Source organism: Arachis ipaensis, chromosome B7 (assembly GCF_059453495.1).
Source record: "Arachis ipaensis isolate K30076 ecotype BB chromosome B7, ASM5945349v1, whole genome shotgun sequence".
NCBI lineage: Eukaryota > Viridiplantae > Streptophyta > Magnoliopsida > Fabales > Fabaceae > Arachis > Arachis ipaensis.
Window position 1 is genome coordinate 41,988,360 of NC_142442.1, and position 20,321 is coordinate 42,008,680.

The following is a 20,321-nucleotide window of genomic DNA, read 5'->3' on the forward strand; positions in this document are numbered from 1 at the left end:
CCCTTTTGCCTTTGGTTAATTAATTGGTGACGCTTGAGTTATCAAACTCATTGTTGATTGAAAATTGGAATTCTTCAAGAATTAATTCGAGTTCCACTAACTCTAACTTTTCCAAGGAAAGACTAGGACTTGAGGAATCAGAATTAATTCATCCACTTAACTTACCTTCATAGTAGAGGTTAACAAAGTGGGAGAAAAATCCAATTCTCATTACAATTGATAAGGATAACTAGGATAGGACTTCCAGTTCTTCATACCTTGCCAAGAGATTTTATTATTGTTAATTTATTTTACTTGTCATTTAAATATACCTGTGCCATTGCCCAAACTCAACATTCCCCAGAAAACTCATAACCAATAATAAATACACCTCCATGCAATTCCTTGAGAAGACGACCCGAGGTTTAAATACTCGGTTATCAATTTTAAAAAGGGGTTTGTTACCTGTGACAACCAAAATTTTTGTAAGAAAGGTTGATTGCTTGGTTTAGTAACTATACTTACAACGAGAGTTTACTATAACTTCTAAACCATCAATCCTCAGTTCTTCAGTCGTCTGAGAAATAGCGACAATGGGGTAACATTTGAGTGTGAGAATCCAATCTGTTGCTCACTCAGCGTGTAAGTACGTTGTCGGAGTTGAAGAGTTTGATACTGAACAACCTCGGTGGTACAGAAGCGAGGGAGGTCGGAAGGGTGGAGTATAGGTTGCTAGCACCCATGGGTAATGGAGTTTTCTGGTTTTGACTTTTTCGGCTTCTAGGGGACGAGCATGTTCGACTCATGTTCGACATCCATGGGAGGATCATGGTGGAACAGGTGATGGAGCTTTTCGCCGAGGTTGGAGATATTGTTGTGGTGGTTCTACACACTCGACCTATGTCCAGGACAACCGACCTCTTGCACCACCACCGATCCATCTCGCCATTCCAGTTGACGAGGCAGAGATGGGCAACGAGGAGTCAGACGAAGAATACATGACGGATAGTGCCGATAGTGATTCTTCCGAAGGGGGCAATGAGGAGGAGTTTGTACCCGAGACGCCCGCCCAGACTGTGGCGCGCCATGTCTTGCCTCTACCTAACCCAATTCCGGCACTATCGGCAGTGCCAAGTTACTATCATAGTCTGGATCTAGACGTCATGCATGAGAGGACTCCATTTTCTGAAGTGGGAGAAGAGAATTACAACTTGGATGGTGGGGTAGAGTTTTGGGTCGGCCACAGGTTCAAATGCCGAGATGCAGTGCTACAGGGTGTGAAGATCTAAATATTCGCAGGAGTGCTGAGTACCGGATGATCGAATTAGACCGATTAAAGTACCATGTGCAGTGCCGTTAAGCTGCGAATGGGTGTCAATGGAACCTCCGTGTGGCCCTTCGGCAGAACCTCGGATACTGGTAAGTTCAACTTTAATTGTGCTTTTGAGTACTTATGTGCAATACATTAAGTAGGTTAGAGATATGGCTGAAACAATACTGTGTTGTTGTGTTAGGGAGGTTCGGAAGGTTGGTGGAGCGCACAATTGTTTAGCACCCACCATGTCTCAAGACCATCGTCAGTTAAACAGCAGTCTCATCTGTAGGGTCATATTGCCGTTGATACAGTCTAACCCCTCCGTCAGCATTCCAGTGTTTCAAGGTGCGGTCTGGGCGAGCTATCACTTCAAACCCTCCTATAGAAAGGTGTGGATGGCGAAGCAGAAGGCAATTGCACAAATCTACGGGGATTGGGAAGAGTCATACAACAAGGTGCCGAAGCTACTTCAGGAACTGCAGAGCTGTTTTTTTGGAACCATTTGTACCTACGGGTCAGACCGTACTACGATGGACATCTTCTAGTTCGCGATTGTTAGCATGTTTGACAAAGTATTTTGGACTTTCCCCTCATGTGTTGACGCGTTCAAGCATTGCAAGCCGTTTGTTTCCGTCGACGGCACACATCTGTATGGGAGATACGGTGGAGTGTTGCTTATTACGGTGACACAAGACGGCAACAGCAACATTTTGCCAATTATCTCGTTTACAGTGCAAACAAGATAAGAGAGGTGTAAGAACCGGCTTAACCGCTTTAGTAAAATAATAATTTTTTAAGTGTCCGGAGTAGATTCAAAATTTAGAAGTTTTAATTTGAAAAAATAAAGGTAAAATTTGATTTCAATGATTTTTTTGAGTTGGAAAATGTATCTTTTGCGAAAGATTTTTGTAAAAATGTGTACCGGTGCTTAAGTCAGTGGTACCGGCTCTAGACTGTCCGGTACCGTATTTTGAGAAAAATAAGATTCTGAAAATTGATTTATTGTTTTGAAAGGATAAAAATAATTTAGAATTAAAAACCGGGCACTAATCTTAAAGGTTTTGGCCCAATGTGGGTCAAACGGACCAAAAAAACTTAGCAGGTTGGATCGGGCCCAAGTGGGCCAAAGTCCAACATATAAATGCCCTAACTAAGAGACATTTAGCCTCATTTTCAGAAAATAAAGAGAGATGGATGGTGAGAAGAGAGAAGAGAAGGGGTTTGGGGTTACTATTCACCCAAACCTTGTTTTGATCATAACTTGAGTTATGGAACTCCGATTGATGAGCCGTTTGTGGCCACGCGAAGCTCTTGCCAAGCTCGTCATTTCTAGCTAGGTCTTCTAGGTAAGATCTCTCAAATCGTACTCCAGTTTCCATCTCTAGAATTTCTGCATTTTTGGGTTTGTTTTTGAGTAAATTTTGTGATTTTTCTTGTTTAGGTGATCTATAGTAGCGGGTAACTGTCGAGCCTTGCTCCAATCACCGTTGGTAAGGTAAGGAACCTCTATATTCTTGTGGTTTGGTATAGACGTGTAGTGTGAGCTTTAGTTATTAATGCATGGTTATGTTGTATGTATGAAGCTTGTTTTTGGAGTTGGTTGTGGCTTTTAGTTTGGCTTTGGTGGTTTGGAGCTTGGTGGAAGCTTGTTGGAATCAAGTTTGGTGTTTGAGCATATTGGGAATCGGCCAAGGAATGGTTTCGGTTTCGATTTCCGTTATGTAATATGTAATGTTTCTGGACACTTAGGCTAGTAGACCATAAGATAGGATTGAATTGATTACATGGTTGTTTGGATTGTGTTTGTGGTATGTGTATGTTGTGGAGATTGGATATAATGTTTGTGTTGAGATATGAGGATGATAAATGTGATACGATGATTGTGATATTATGATTGTGATGTGATGATGTTGTGCAATAATGATTAATGGTGGATATGGTGCAAAAGTGTATGATTTAGGTTTGGTTGATGATTGTTGAAAATGGTGGATTTAAAGAAGAATTGTTGAGGATTTAGAATTGTTATGAATTTCTTGAGTGGTGATTTAATGGTTTAGATGGATATAGGATTTGAGAAATGATTTTAGTGTGATATATTTGATAATTGGGGTTGAGGATCATGTAATATGAGTGAAAATTTGGTAAGAGTGGTGAATAAGACATACAAGGGTAAGTCCTGATGTGAAGTGAGGTTTGATGAGGTTTTGATTTAGTTTTGGTTGTGAATTTTGGAAAGTTGAGAACCTTATTGTTTTTTGTAAAAATCAGTTTTTGATGAACTTCGACGGAGCATAACTTGAGCCTCAAAGCTTGAAATTGAATGAATTTTATTTTAAATTAAAGGTTGCTTTGAGAGCTTTAAATTGATATAAAGTTTAAAGAAAATAGATTTTTATAGAGGAAGTTATGACTGTTTGAAGTGGTGCCAAAAACTGAATTCTTCAGCATTTGAAATTTTTCTAAGTATGATGCAGGATGTGTACGCGACCACTGGCACGCGACGCGACCAACCCTTTCGGGTTTGGCATCCCGCGTACGCGAGCAAGGTGCATGCGTATGCAAGCAAACAAAAATGCACCCACGCGTACGCGTGACCCCTGCTTTGCTGAAAATGTGTTTTTCTTCACTTTTAAGGGTTCTTTAGTTTTTGAAACTTCTTTATCTACTGTTTAAGATTGCTAACAAGTAATTAGGCCTTAAAACTATTAGAGATGGCTTAGTGGACTAAATTAGTAATTTATGCATGAGTTTAGAGCCGATGACTTAGGTCCTAGAATGTTGTGGATGAAATTAGTGTATGTTGAGTTGTGAAGTATGTCTTTGAGGAGATTTGGAGAAAAGAGAATGATTATAATGAAAATGGAAAGTTGATGATGGATGACGAATTGGAATGAGTATAAACAGAATTATGCTATGAGTTGTGTGGCATTTCTGAATTGTTATGATTTGTAAGTTGCTATGCTCCTCGGGCAAGGGATGTAGCAGTCTTCCGCTTGTCGAGGTAGCGGTGCCGGCGTAGGGGCTGAGGCAGTCTCCCGCTTACGTTGAGATGTGAAGGTTGTGGCAATCTCCCACTCAGATAACCTTCTTTGCTGCATGAGTGTGCAGAGCCTATATCTCTGGCGTAGCAGACTCCCTGCTACATGAGTGTGCGGAGCCTATATATCCGAGTGTGGTAGAATGCTTTCTGCTGCATGAGTGTGAAGAGCCTATATCTCTGGGCGTGCAAGAAGGCTACATCCGGAAGAATATGTCGGGTTGGCATTTACAGACCGACAAGTGATATCACGAGCCAATAGGATAGGCATTCATCATGTGCATTTTCTATGTGTTTGTTTGCTTTTCTTATCTTCAGTATGCCTAAATGAATCACATGTCTACTTGCTATTTGATTACTTGCTGTATATGTATACTACTCGTGCTTTACTTGTATGCATTATCTGTGTCTTCTGCTGGGATTGAGGAGGCTCGATAGGTGGTAGCGATGGGATCGTACGGAGGGTAGGTTGGTGAAGGCTATGGGACAGCGGTGACTAGTATTAGTTAGAAATCCCTTAACTAGATTCTCCTATTTATGGTTTAAGTTCTTTGTTTATTTATTTTCGATAAGCTTGGATATCTGTTTGGTGTGAAGTTCTAGGATTTCCTTTGGCGTCTCGGAACCTTACATCTTACATATTGGGCACTGTTACCATACTGAAAACCTCAGGTTCTCATACCATATGTTGTTGTTGTTTTTCAGATGCAAGTTGTAATTCACCTCGGTGAAATTGCAGACATAGTGACAGAGCAGAGTATGGTTTCTTCCTTGTTTATTTATGTTTTACTTTTGTTGTAGTATTCTCTCACCTTTTGTATATTTAACTTTGTTGCCTTAGAGGCTTTATTTTCTGAAAACTTTGAGAGATAGGTTGTTGCTGTTTTAAACTTCAAAACTCTGTTTTATTCAGTTTGACTAGCCGGCCTAAACTCTGCAGGCTGTGACTAGTCCTCTTTTTGTATATCATACTTATATATATGTCTTGTTTAATTTAAGTACTATCTTGTGTATCCTGGAGCTAGGGGTGTTCATAAAAAAATCGAAATGTGGTTAACCAGTTAAAAAACCATGACCACATTTTGGTTAACCAGTTTAATAAAACAATTTTAAAAACCATATCCATATTTTTAGAATTGGTTAACCAAAACCAAATTAAAAAAAAAACGATTTTTAACCGGTTAACCAAAACCAAAACCAAATTAAATTCTTCCTTTTCTCTCTCTCTCCCCTTCTCTCTCTTCTTTTCCCCTCTTTCTCTCCCCTCTCCCTCTCTCTCCCCGTTGCTTCCCCTCTCTATTCTTTTCTCTCTCTCTTTTCCTTCTCTCTCTCTTTTCCCTCTCCATCTCTCTCTCCTTTTACTCTCTCTACTTCTCTCTCTTCCTTTTTCTCCCCCTTCTCTCTCTTTCTCTCCCTCCCTTTCCTCCTCTCTCTCTCTCTCTCTCTCTCTCTCTCTCTCTCCCTTATCTGTCTCTTTCCCCTTTTTCTCTCTCTCTCCCCCCTCTCTCTCTCTCTCTCTCTTCTTGCCCTCTTTCTCCACTTCCCCTTTCTTTTTCTCTCCCTTGTCTATCTATCCTTCTTTCCCTCTCTCACCTCATGCTCTCTCTCTCCTGTTTCCCTCTTTCTCTCTCTTTCTCTCTCTCTCTTTTCCCTCTCTTTCTCTCTCTCTCTCTCTCTCTCTCTCTCTCTCTCTCTTTTCCCTCTTTATCTCTCTCTCCTTTTACTCTCTCTGCTTCTCTCTCTTCCTCTTTCTCTCCCTCCCTTTCCTCCTCTCTTTCCCTCTCTCTCTCTCTCTCTCTCTCTCTCTCTCCCCTCTCTCCTCCCTCTTTCTCTCTCTATCTCTCTCTCTCTCTCTTCTTGCCCTCTTTCTCCACTTTCCCTTTCTTTCTCTCTCCCTTGTCTTTCTATCCTTCTTTCCCTCTCTCTCTCCATGCTCTCTCTCTCTCTCCTGTTTCCCTCTTTCTCTCTCTTCTTTGCTCTCTCCCCTCTCTCTTTCTCTCCTTCTCTCTCTCTCTGTCTCTCTCTCCTTCTCTCCCCGTTGTCTCTTTCTCTCTCTCTCTCTCATTGCCCTCTTTTTCCCTCTCCCTTCTCTCTCTTTCTCTCTCATCCCCTTCCTCTCTCTACTCATCTCTCCCTTTCCATCTCTCCCCTCCTCTATCTCCTCCTCCTCCTCCTCCTCTTCCTCTATCTCTCTCTCCTCTCTCTTCTCTCTCCTTCCCTATCTCTCCTATCTCTCTCCTTTCTCCTCTCTTTTTCCTTCTCTCTCTCTTTCTCTCTATTATCCCCTTCCTCTCTCTACTCATCTCTCCCTTCTCTCTCTCCCCTCCTCTATCTCCTCCTCCTCCTCCTCTCTCTCTCCTCTCTCTTCTCTCCTATCCTCTCTCTCCTATCTCTCTCATTTCTCCTCTCTTTTCCCTTTTCTCTCTCTTTCTCTCTCTCTCCACCTTTCCCTCCTCTCTCTCCCTCTCCCCTCTCTTTCTATCTCTCTCTCTCTTTTTCTTTTCTCTCTTTCTCTCTCTCTCTCGCTCCTCTCTCTTTCCTTTCCTTCTTTCTCTCTCCCCCCTTCCCTATCTCTCCTACTCTTCCTCTCTTCCTTCTCTTTCCTTCTCCTCTTTCTTCCCCTACTCTCTCTTTTCTCTTTCTCTCTCAGCCTTTTTTCACTCTCTATCTCTCTCCTCTATCTTTTCTCCTCTTCTCTCCAAAGCGAGAGAGAGGAGAGAGAAGAGAAAGAGAGGAGGAGAGAAAAAGGGGAGAGATAAAAAGAGAGATGAAGTGAAAGAGAGAGAGAAAAAGGGGGAGAAAGAGGGCAAGGAGAGAGAGGAAGAGAGAGGAGAGAGATACAGAGAGAGAGGGAGAGAAGGATAGAGAGAAAGAAATGGAAGGGGAGAGAGAGAGAGAGAGAGAGAGAGAGATAGAGAGATAGATAGAGAGGATGGGGCGAGAGAGAAAAGGAAGAGAGGAGGAGAGAGAGGATGGGAAGAGAAAAAAATGGGAGAGAGAGAGAAAAAGAAGAGAGGATAAGAGAGAGAGGAGGGGGAGAGAGAAATGGGAGAGAAGGGGAGAGAGAGAGAGAAAGACAAAGAGAAGGGAGGGGGAGAAAGAGGATAAGGGGAGAGAGAGAGAAGGAAGAGAGGAGAGGATGGGGAGAGAAAAGGAGAGAGATGGAGAGAAGGAGATAAGAAAAAGTTACTCGTATCGTTTAGAAAGAAAATTTTTTGCATTAGAAAAAATTATTTATAGAAAATTTTGAAAAGAGATAAGAAAGAAAAAGGAACGAAGCAATGAAAGGGATTTCATTATTTACAAATGTTACTCGTATCATTTAGAAAGAAAAAAAATTAATTTTTAGAATAAAAAAATTCAATTTTAAAAAAGGTTAAAATTTGGATTTTTGTATGTAAAAAAATTAATTTTTGTGTAAAAACCGGTTTTTAATTGTAAAAACCAATTTTTTGGTATAAAAACTAGTTTTTGGTGAAAAATCGGTTTTTAAAGTATAAAAATTGGTTTTTAGTAAAAAAACTAGTTTTTTTGATGTAAAAATCGATTTTTATTTTAATAATCGGTTAAAAACCGGTTTTAAATTTTACTAACCAGTTAATAACCAGATTTATAATGTAAAACCAATTTGGTTAATAACCAAGACTATATTTTTGGTTAACCAAAAAACTGGTTTAGTTTTTGGATTAACCAAACCATGAACACCCCTACCTGGAGTTATCTACAAGGTTTTATATATATATATATATATATATTATGTCTTGTTCTGTTCTATGCGTTTAGTTATTGTGTGTGAACGCTTCGCATTTTGTAATTCTGCTTTATGTGACTTCGAGTTTTAATCCTTCATCGATCTTCTTGTTATATAAATTCTTGAATATATATTATATATTAAAGGCTTTAGGACTGTCATGGCATTCTGTTAACCTTTGTCTTACGACTAGAGGTAAGGCTTAGGGTAACAGGGTGTTACAAGAGAGGGGTATTTATTTCGGTAAATATTTTTTAAATTATTTATTTCAATAATTATTATAATTATTTTATTTATTAAAATAAAAAAATCCAATATTTAGATGTATAGCGGGATTATACAAAATGTGAAGATTTAAATTATGCCTTGTGCATGTAGCAATCTATTAGCCAGCATCAAATCTTTTAAATGAAACTTTGATCCACGATAAATTAATCATTAGCCTGTCGAGTTAGGAGATACTGTGAGAAACAAACTAGTGTATTAATAGGAACTAATGTGCCTATTAAAATCGATAAAAATGCGCAAGAAAGGAGTTGAACTATGTTTCTAAACTTTTCAAATCTAAAACAAGAACTTAAAAGTTTTTCAAATTTTAAAACTTGTATGCTGTGAAAAATGTAACACCCTAAGTTAAATCCTATCTTTGAAGGTCTTTAAATAAGGTGCCACACTCGGTAGAAAAGGAGGATGAACTTAATCGTTATGCAAGGAAGGAGGAAGTGCGCGTGAAGAGGAAAACGAGTAGCAATAAAATGATGGAATTGAATATAAATATGAAATAACAACTTTCCCATGAGTACGGTTCAAAATAAAAAGCTTAGAGGTAATTATAACAAAATAAAAAGAAACTAATACGTCCTAACTAATTTCGTCTAAGAGGCTTCCATACTTGTGTCCTATCTTATCCTTGATCAGGACCCTTCAGTTATTCACGAATCGAGGTACCAGTGTTTTTCTTCCAACACCTTTTCGCGCAATGAAGATCTGGTTCCGTTGTGTGGGATGAACTAAGACTCGACGGGCAGCTGGGGTTCTCCTTCCATGAACTCTCGACCTAAGTAGATAGTTTGGAGTACGGTAGTAGTGGTCGTAACTACCCACGCATGCTTCGAGGGGTCATATTTAGAAGTTACCTTCGGAGGGCACTGCATCGTCTCTATCCGCGGTGCTATGTTCCTCTGGAGACAGTATGGAAAAAGAAAAGGGATGAGAACTTAAAGTCTCAGTAGGAGGACTATGAAACACCTCCATATCTATCTCCAGCCCACGTGCGGGATTTTAAAAAAGGTCATATGATATGGCATGTAATATGAACCTCTCGTAAAATATATAGGTAAAAAGGAAAGAACATAAAAAAAGTAGAAGGATAACATCTTTATGTAACATCAACATAATCATAAATAAATCTTTAAAAAAACATAAAAATCAAACTTTCATTTATACTTTCTCCTTTCTTAACTTATAACTTTCATGGAAGGTATTGAGCTCAAACCGGTATAAAAAATGGGAGTCCCATTTCCTTACCGAAGGTTCTTATCCCAAACGTTTTGGCGATCACCTTCCCTTACCGAAGGATCATCTCGTTCGATCACCCTCCCTTACCGAGGGATCATCTCGATATCTTGTCTTTGGAGGTCACCTTCCCTTACCGAAGGATCATTCCCTCAGTTCAATTTACAATTAAGGTTGTTTAGGCATACACAAGAAGAGATTTATGCAAGAATAGATCATGCAAGAGGGGGGAACATATACCATGATAAAATGAGCATGTTGAATAAGATGTTATAAGAAAGTATGTACTCTCGATCCTAGAGGGATATTAATAATATAATGAATAAAATATCATATAAATATACATTATATAAAAAAGAATAGGATATTTTAAATAGTTGAATGAAATAGTTATAAGGGGACATGTACTCTTAACTCAAAGAAATATTAGTAATCCAAATGGTATAAAAGTCAATATAATTCTACGTAATAAAATAGGGGATATTAATTAGTTGAATAAAACAATTATAAAGAAACATGTACTCTTGACCCTAAGAAGATATTAATGATATAATGTAAAAATATAATCTAAGATTATAAAAATATAATCTAAGTGCGTATAGTAAGAATATGGTATATTAAATATTTGAATAAGATATTATAAAAAGCATGTACCCTTGACCTTAAATTAAAGGAGTAATAATAACATAATAATATAAGAGGTCATTTAGTTGCACATAATAGAATATGGTACATTGAACAAGACATAAAAAAAGAGCATGTACTCTCAACATTAAAGGGATAATAATAATATAATGGTATCAAATGTCATGTAAAGGCACATAGTAAAATTAGGGTATGTTAAATAATTAAATAAAATGTTATAAAGGGGCATGTACTCTCAACATTAAAGAAATAATAATTAAAAGGTCATGTAAATGCACATAGAAAATATGGGAGACATATTAATGGATCAAGAGGGCATGATTGACATAATAGATAATCATGATCAATGTGGATGAAAGATGAGTAAAGAATAATTAATGTCATAAGATACATGAAAAATGGTAGCCATGCATGGATGGAAGGAAATAAAATAGAGCATACTACATGCCAACATAAAAGTAAGAAAAGCATAATTCCCTACTCTTTTCCTAACGCTTCTTTGAGCTTGCCTCTTGTGTTTGCACACAGAATATATTTTTTTGTAGAGAGAGAAGGGAGAGGATTAGTGTTTGAGATGAGTGATTTTCTACCTATAGGTACACCCCTATTTATATATATTTGGGGATAGGGTGGTTGGGATAAATTTTAATTTCAAAGGAGGGTGGTTACTAGATTCTAATCCATAAAATTCAAAATTCTAAGCCTATCTCTTAACTGATTTTCAAATTTCGAATTTAATTTTGTTTCTAGAAGGGGTGAAGGGAGGTTGTTACATTACCACCCTCATAAAAAAAGAATTTGTCCCCAAATTCTACATCCTAAATTGGTCAATAAAGATCATTAGTAAGATGCATGGTAATTTGGATATGGGTAAGCTAATCTTACTAGTAGCGGAGAGAGATATGAACGAGTGAGAAGCACCAGTATCATCTAGAATAGTTAAAGGAACTCTATCTCCTTGGACTCTCGAACCGAAAGGAGAAAGTACTTCTTGTAGAAAGCTTCTTTGAAGGTGACCCAACTGATATCTGTTCCAGCATCCTCCAACAATTGTCTTGCTCAATCCCACCAGAACTCGGCATCAGCTTTGAGCATGAAGTTAGCGTAGCTCACTTGCTGCTCCTTAGTGCATGAAAAAATTGTGAATACCTTTTCCATTTTTGCCAGCCATTCTTCTGCTGTATCAGGGTCGAGGACTCCACAAAACTCAGGTGGACCAATCTTCTTGAAGTCAGCAAAGGTTGTACGGGTCTGCCCCACCTCCAGCCTGGGAAGATTGGAATCCCTATCCCCAGTGGACAGTTGTGGGCCATCAGAGTGGTGGCTTGGGCCTGTTCCTTCATTGCCTTGGCAATCTCCTTCATGTTCTTTGCTAAGTTTGAGGAGCTCGAGCCCGAGCCACGTGGGCATCCACGACTTGCCATAGGTTTCCTATTCAAGGATAACCATAGGGAGAAATTTTATTAGTCATACCTCCTAAGATAGGATTCCTAGGATCGACTTTGCTCTGATACCAATAATGTAACACCCTAAGTTAAATTCTATCTTTGAAGGTCTTTAAATAAGGTGCCACACTCGGTAGAAAAAGAGGATGAACTTAATCGTTATGCAAGAAAGGAGGAAGTGCGCGTGAAGAGGAAAACGAGTAGCACTAAAACGATGGAATTGAATATAAATATGAAATAACAACTTTCCCATGAGTACGATTCAAAATAAAATGCTTAGAGGTAATTATAACAAAAGAAAAAAAAACTAATACGTCCTAACTAATTTCGTTGAAGAGGCTCACATACTTGTGTCCTATCTTATCCTTGATCAGGACCCTTCAGTTATTCACGAATCGAGGTGCCAGTGTTTTTCCTCCAATACCTTTTCGCGCAATGAAGATCTGGTTCCGTTGTGTGGGATTAACTAAGACTCGACGGGCAGCTGGGGTTTTCCTTCCACGAACTCTCGACCTAAGTAAATAGTTTGGAGCACGGTAGTAGTAGTCGTAACTACTCACGCGTGCTTCGAGGGGTCATATATAGAAGTTACCTTCGGAGGGCACTGCGTCGTCTCTATCCGTAGTGCCATGTTCCTCTGGAGACAGTATGAAAAAAGAAAAGGGATGAGAACTTAAAGTCTCAGTAGGAGTGCTATGCAACACCTCCATATCTATCTCTAACCCACGTGCGAGATTTTAAAAAAGGTCGTACGATATGGCATGTAATATGAACCTCTCATAAAACATATAGGTAAAAAGGAAAGAACATAAAAAAAAGTAGAAGGATAACATCTTTATGTAACATCAACATAATCATAAATAAATCTTTAAAAAAACATAAAAATCAAACTTTCATTTATACTTTCTCCTTTCTTAACTTATAACTTTCATGGAAGGTATTGAGCTCAAACCGGTATAAAAAGTGGGAGTCCCCTTCTCTTACGGTTCTTATCCCAAACGTTTTGGCGATCACCTTCCCTTATCGAAGGATCATCTCGTTCGATCACCCTCCCTTACCGAGGGATCATCTCGATATCTTGTCTTTGGGGGTCACCTTCCCTTACCGAATGATCATTTCCTCAGTTCAATTTACAATTAAGGTTGTTTAGGCATACACAAGAAGAGATTTATGCAAGAATAGATCATGCAAGAGGGGGGAACATATACCATGATAAAATGAGCATGTTGAATAAGATGTTATAAGAAAGTAGATACTCTCGACTCTAGAGGGATATTAATAATATAATGTATAAAATATCATATAAATGTACATTATATAAAAAAGAATAGGATATTTTAAATAGTTGAATGAAATAGTTATAAGGGAACATGTACTATTAACTCAAAGAAATATTAGTAATCCAATGGTATAAAAGTCAATATAATTCCACGTAATAAAATAAGGGATATTAATTAGTTGAATAAAACAATTATAAGGAAACATGTACTCTTGACCCTAAGAAGATATTAATGATATAATGTAAAAATATAATCTAAGTGCGTATAGTAAGAATGGGGTATATTAAATACTTGAATAAGATATTATAAAAAGCATGTACCATTGACTTTAAATTAAAGGAGTAATAATAACATAATGATATAAGAGGTCATTTAGAATATGGACATTGAACAAGACATAAAAAAAGAGCATGTACTCTCAACATTAAAGGGATAATAATAATATAATGGTATCAAATGTCATGTAAAGGCACATAGTAAAATTAGGGTATGTTAAATAATTAAATAAAACATTATAAAGGGGGCATGTACTCTCAACATTAAAGAAATAATAATTAAAAGGTCATGTAAATGCACATAGAAAATATGGGAGACATATTAATGGATCAAGAGGGCATGATTGACATAATAGATAATCATGATCAATGTGGATGAAAGATGAGTAAAGAATAATTAATGTCATAAGATACATGAAAGATGGTAGCCATACATGGATGGAAGGAAATAAAATAGAGCATACTACATGCCAATATAAAAGTAAGAAAAGCATAATTTCCTACTCTTTTCCTAACGCTTCTTTGAGCTTGTCTCTTGTGTTTGCACGCAGAATATATTTTTTTGTAGAGAGAGAAGGGAGATGATTAGTGTTTGAGAGGAGTGATTTTCTATCTATAAGTGCACTCCTATTTATATACATTTGGAGATATGGTGGTTGGGATAAATTTTAATTTCAAAAGAGGGTGTTACTAGATTCCTATCCATAAAATTCAAAATTCTAAGCCTATCTCTTAAGTGATTTTTAAATTTTGAATTTAATTTTGTTTCTAGAAGGAGTGAAAGGAGATTGTTACAAAAAATGTTAGAGCACAAATAAGATATCTCACTAATCTAAGAACTTTACATATTTTTTTTAAACCTTTTTAAAACTAGAGATTACTACTCGATCTATTTAAAGAAAGATATGTGAAGTACAAAAATTCATAGTGTTTATATAAGAATATTGAAAAGTCTAAAAAAATACCAACTAACTCTGTTCAAAACCCTATCTTGGTTTTAAGTAAGTTCTAAGTTAGTTCAAAAATATTATGAAATGAACACAATCCATTCTTAGATTTACATGTGTGTAATATAGACTAAGATACAAAAGGTAAACTACTTAGATTACAACTTTAAAATTTCTTTTTAAGAAATAAGAGTTACAAAAGAATAAAAAAACAAGAAAAAAGCTTAGAGAAAATTCTGCAGCATTTCATTTCAGCATTCTAACTTCTTCATTCTTCTAGAACTTGGAATTAAAATATAGGACATGGTGCATTAAAGATTCATTGAAAATCTCTCTTCTGTCTTTGTCTTAATGTTCTTTAAAATGTGTACAAACATGTTTAATTTTTTTTTATCTGCGTCATTACCTTTTAATGTAGCTTTTTACTATATTTTATAGGTGGTAAGAAAAAATCTAAATTTTTAAAAAGGTCTAACTTTGTTAGACACGCTCATTTTGAACTGTTAGTCAAAATGCGTGTCGCTTAAAGTCTTTTTGAGGTAAACGCTTTCATGTCGTTAGCTCTTTTCTTCTTATGGAACATGGACAATATTTTTTGAGATAGGTTATCTCGTGAAGGCAAACTTCTAAGATAAAAAGATTATTCAAATTCAATTTCTAATTATTCTCAAGTTTAAAATTCACTTAATTTGCTTATACTACTTAAAAAAAAAATTTTCAGTACAAATGCACACTTGACAAATATTAGATAGTAATTAATAAAATTATTAAATTACATTTAGATTTGTTAATTACCAAAATTCAATCTAAAATATCATAAAACTAACATTTATTAATGCATCTTTTTATAAAGATTTAATTACTCTGTTGGTTCCTATAGTTTCGTAAAATTTTCAATTAGGTTTTTATATATATATTTTTTTTAATTAGGTCTCTTGCACCAAATTTTTTTTTCAACTAAGTCTCTTTTAGTAGTAATTGGCTTAATTTTACAAGGACCTAACTAAAAAAAAAAATTAGTATAGAGACCTAAATAAAGGAAAAAAAAAGTATAAGGACCCAATTAAAAAAAAATTAGTGCAAGAACTCAATTAAAAGAAAAAAAAGTATAAGGACCTAATTAAAAATTTTAAAAAACTATAAAGATCAGCAGAATAATTAAACCTTTTATAAACTAATATGTATAAAATAACAAATATATGATGTTAGTTGAAATGATAAATATCGAATGTTTTAACCAAGAGATTTTTTATTTGAATCTTGAAATAACAAAGATATAAAACGATCTTTTTGGAATTTCTGTGATGAGAATTTGCAAAATTCCAGAATCAGTTCATTTCGTTTTGACGAGGCAGATCCATATTAAAAAAAAAAAATTAATTAAATATTAATTTTCATACAAGACAAAAAATATTTTTTTTAACGATAACATTTACTTATCAGATTCAATATCAAATGATAAGAAACTTTTATGATATTCTTGGAATCATTTAACTTTACTGAAATAATTTAGAAATATTTTAGAGCTGAGATAATATATAACCAATATCACTCATACTAGTATAATTATTTTTCTAAAGTAATACACTAAAAATAAATGATCAAATAATAACCACTTTTAATAATTATCCTCTAAAAATTAATCATAACCACACAATTCTCCATTCTTACCTTCATTCTCTTTTTCCAATTTTTTCTCAAACACAAATTAATTTACCACATGATAAATTAACTTGAAAATATGTACGATGATTGTACATAAAATAAAAGAAAGATAACCCTCAAATTTTATCTAATATTCTCCTTACTTCCACAACTTCTCTCTTCGTCATTTTTTTTCACATGTTAAACAATCTTACTTGGTGATCAAGTAAAAAGAAAAGATAATATCAAGAGAAAGAAAATGATAAACAAAAATTTTAATACTCATCCTTATCACTCCATGAAAACCAACATTATCTTTCTTTCTTTTTACCCTCATATGATTAACTTTTTGGATCATTACTACTTGAAAAATAAGTAAATAAAAAGGATGAAAAAAGGATAATTATCTTCACCCTTATATATATATATATCTTTTAAACGTCACTCTCTCTTTCTTTTCTTTTACTATTATCATCTCACCTTTATTAAAAATAGTTAAATGGCCGTTACTTTATTGTGGTGACGAATCTTGTATGTGTTCTTAAGAAAAAGGAATTTGTCTAATTTTCGAGGTTTTGAAAGGGACATAAAAATTTGAAGCTTAAAGTTTTCAATTATATTTTTTATAAAAATAAAAAATTAATTCGTAAAATTTCTGACATAAATATTTAATTAGTTCGAACTTGTTTAGTATTAAATTGGGATCGAGATAAAAAAATTTTTCAATAGAAGAATCCGGTGCTTCTTTTGTTGAAGTAAATATAAATGGTTTGATTGGAGATTTTCTAAGAATTGATCCAACAAAATTACAGATTTTTTATATCACAAAAAAAAAAAAATGATCCATCTTTTCTTTCACCATTATCATCTTACCGTTATTAAAAATAGTTACTAATTTAACTAAGGGAAAAAAAAAGAGAAAGAAAGAAAGAAATAACATTGGGGAGAAGATGAAAAAAAAGAGATAAGTGTTCATATGTTCATCCATTCTTATCATTTAATTTTTAATGAACCAAGCACTTATATCCAAGAATCAACCCTATTAATCATCTTCTCTCATCCTTTCTTCACTCTCATCTCAAATTTCTGAAGATTTGTGAAGCAAAGCCTTCTCTTTCTCTTCCTTAAAATTCGGCCATGTCTTTTTAAAAAGCAAGAAATTATTTTTGATGATGTCTTCTATTTCATGAATCATGTTTTAGAATTCTTAAGGATTCACACAACAAGATTTCAAGCTTCAAAGAAAAGTCTTTTAGTGATCATAAGGACAAAAAAAATAACTTAAAAAGATGATAAAGAAAATAAAGGTTAGGATAATTTAGAATATCTCATAAATATTTATAAGTTCATATTTGACGTGTGACGATTAGTTGATGATATATATTTGATGTTTATGAATGTCTATGTTGATGAATAAGTTATTGATATGATTTATAAGTGTTTGATATGAATTTTGAATGGATATACATGTGTTAATGATGGCCAAAAGTTAAAAGCCTCTTGAGACTAAATTATAATTTTATAAAAGTTGAAAATCAAGTAAATAATTCATAAGGTGATGATTATTGAAGTTAACTATGTAAAAGATTGAAGATTGAAAAAAAAAGTGAGTAAAAAAGTCTAAAAGTATCATAAACTCAAGATTGAAGTCTATGAAATGTATGATGCACCAAATATGAGCAATATGTAAAATTAGAGTAAAAAATGAGCTAAAAATATAAATAACAAAAGATTTGGGCTAAAAAATATAATTAAGATAAAATTTTGGTATTTGGAAATAAATAATATTTTTGGTAAAATTAGGGATAAAATTATAAATATAATAAAATACTATGATAAAAATTAAAAAAAGGGTAAAATGATAATTTTAACTAAAAAGGATAAAATTATTATTTTGATAAAATATAAAATTTAAATAATAAAAATAAAAATAAAAATACTAAGAATAAAATAGTCATTCTAATAAAAATATAATATTAAAATAGTAAAAAGTTGAAATATTAAGGATAAAATGGATATTTTGTGTAAAATATAATATTAAGAGAGTAATCGTGAAGTTTTAAGGTAATACTACAAAAAAAGGGTTAAAATGGCGGTTTTTTAAGGTAATTACGGCGGTTATAACCGCCATTATTACCGAAAATGGCACCCTAAGAAACGCCAGAATTCTGGGTGCCATTCTGGTTATTGCGGCGGTTTTCTGAAAACCGCCACAATTCCCTGAGTTAAAACGGCGGTTTTTGAATAGGTTAAAACGGCAGTTCAAACTGCCGTTATTTCCAAGGTTAAAATGGCGGTTCTTTGATAGGTTAAAACAGCGGTTTGAACCGCCATTATTACCCTAACAGATTGACGTTTTGGTTGGTTAAAACGACAGTTCAAACCGCTGTTATTTCCAGGGTTAAAATGGCAGTTTTTGGATAGGTTAAAATGGCAGTTTGAACCGCCATTATTACCCTGACAGAGTGGCATTTTGGTTGGTTAAAACGACATTTTTGAACCGCTATTTTTACCCTAACAGTAGCGTTTTGGTTGGTTAAAATGACATTTTTGAACCGCCGTTTTACCCTGACTGACATTTTTTTATTGTTTAAAAAATAATTTTTACCGTCATTTTTATCGCGTTAAATAAATAATTGTGATTAAAATTTCACAATAGGAAAAAATCATAATCCATAAATGAAATATTATATAACTCATAAACAAAATATTAATACAATATATAATTTTTTATTATTGAAAATCAAAAGTAATAACTCCTGTACAAAACCTTGTCTTACTAAACTTACTAAAATACAAGCATTGCAATAAACACTAATCAGTCAAATCTACCATCCAGTTTCCTAAACTATGTTAATATCTAATAATGTATTTAAACCATCTAATAAGTGCTGTTTTTACTACTTAGAATATGAATATACAAGACAAGTAACTTAGCTAAGTGTTGATGAATAAGATTTGGAGGCCAAAAGTTTTCTCCTTTTGTAATTAACTTTAAAACAAGCCTGCCTTGGTTTCTTGGTCTCTTCTGTGAGTTTCATCCCGGGAACTTGCTCCAACATCTTTGTTTCTTGCTCCAACACTCCAACTTCATTATCCAAACTCATCTCTTACAAAGATTTGTAGAAACCTCTCCTGAAAGCTGGTTCTTATTGAAATGGTTGCATTAGATTACAAATGCAATTCAAAACAGTTATTATAAGATGAAGAGAATACTGCTTCTTAAATCAGAATGATTTTATCCTTTATATTCAAAACAATTCAAATACCTTACTGATATTGTATGAAGCTGCAGTGGTGATAATTAATATAATGTTAAGACCATATCATAAGGACTACTACAACATATGTTTCTTGTACGGAAGCCTTTGTGTAAATGAGCAAAACAAAAACAATATAAGAAAACTTACCTTTACAGCCAAAGCTTTTATGACCTCTTTTGCTGCTTTGGACTTAGCAGCTTCCTCCTTTGCTACAAACCAACTCTCCTCAATTTTCTGTTGGCACTCTTGTATCTTATGGTTTTTGAGTTCACACTGTTCTTCAAGTCTCTTTAACTATCAAAAGAACATGCATAAGAGAACACATTAAATGCACAGTCAGATATTTTTTAAATACGCAAGTGAACAGCACTGGTTAATTTGCTACTCAGATATAGGAAAATCAGAATGAGAGGAATGAAATGAAGCAACCTAAAGGGCTAAATGTTGACCAGTTATCCTAACGGAAAATGCAAAAACAAATTTTACAAATTTGAATTATAGTTGAATGCTGGAGATACATACAGGAATATATTCATTTATAGAAATCTCAACAGGATAATTAACTGTTTCTTTGTCACAAATGCAGCATGTAGAACATTGAAACAAAAGTTACCTCAGCTCTCAGCCTCTGAACTTCTTCAATGAGCATCTTATCAGATTATATTTTATATCAATTATTTAGATTAAAGTTTATAATTTAGAATTTCTAATTAGAATTTAAGATTCAAAATTTTTAGTTCATACATGATCCAAAAAGCATAGCCATATCCCAGGAGTCTTTATCATTGATATGCTGCATGTGAGCATGACCAAGATATGTCCATTTGCAAGCTGTGGTGGACAAACTGCGAGTATCATCTCCAGTTGCCCTAAAAAGGTACCAGAAATAAATCAAGGCTAAGCAACACTTGACTCCAACATAGAATGACATTGAACATCAAGAATAACAAAATAAATAAATAAATAGATAAATACATAAGTAAGTACCTGTATGACAACCAATCACTTAAGTCCATCCACCTGAAAACCAAAGACCAAGACTCTTGCAAGTTTTCCTAAGGGTTCTTTTCAGAAATCAGGTGAAGTAAGGTTCTTCTTGTCTTCCATCAGTGGAAACAATTGCCTCAAGTAGTGAAATTATTACCTCAACAAAATAGAGTACCGAGCCAAGTAAAGATCCTACTACCGCAAGCAGTGTAAAAACAAATAAATTTAGGCAACTTTT

The 20,321-nt window shown here is 34.6% G+C and overlaps 1 pseudogene; it reads left to right on the top strand.

Moving 5' to 3' along the window:
• The first annotated feature begins 783 nt into the window (after window positions 1-783).
• LOC148550956 (uncharacterized) lies at window positions 784-1,839 on the top strand (annotated as a pseudogene).
• Window positions 1,840-20,321: the final 18,482 nt, after the last annotated feature.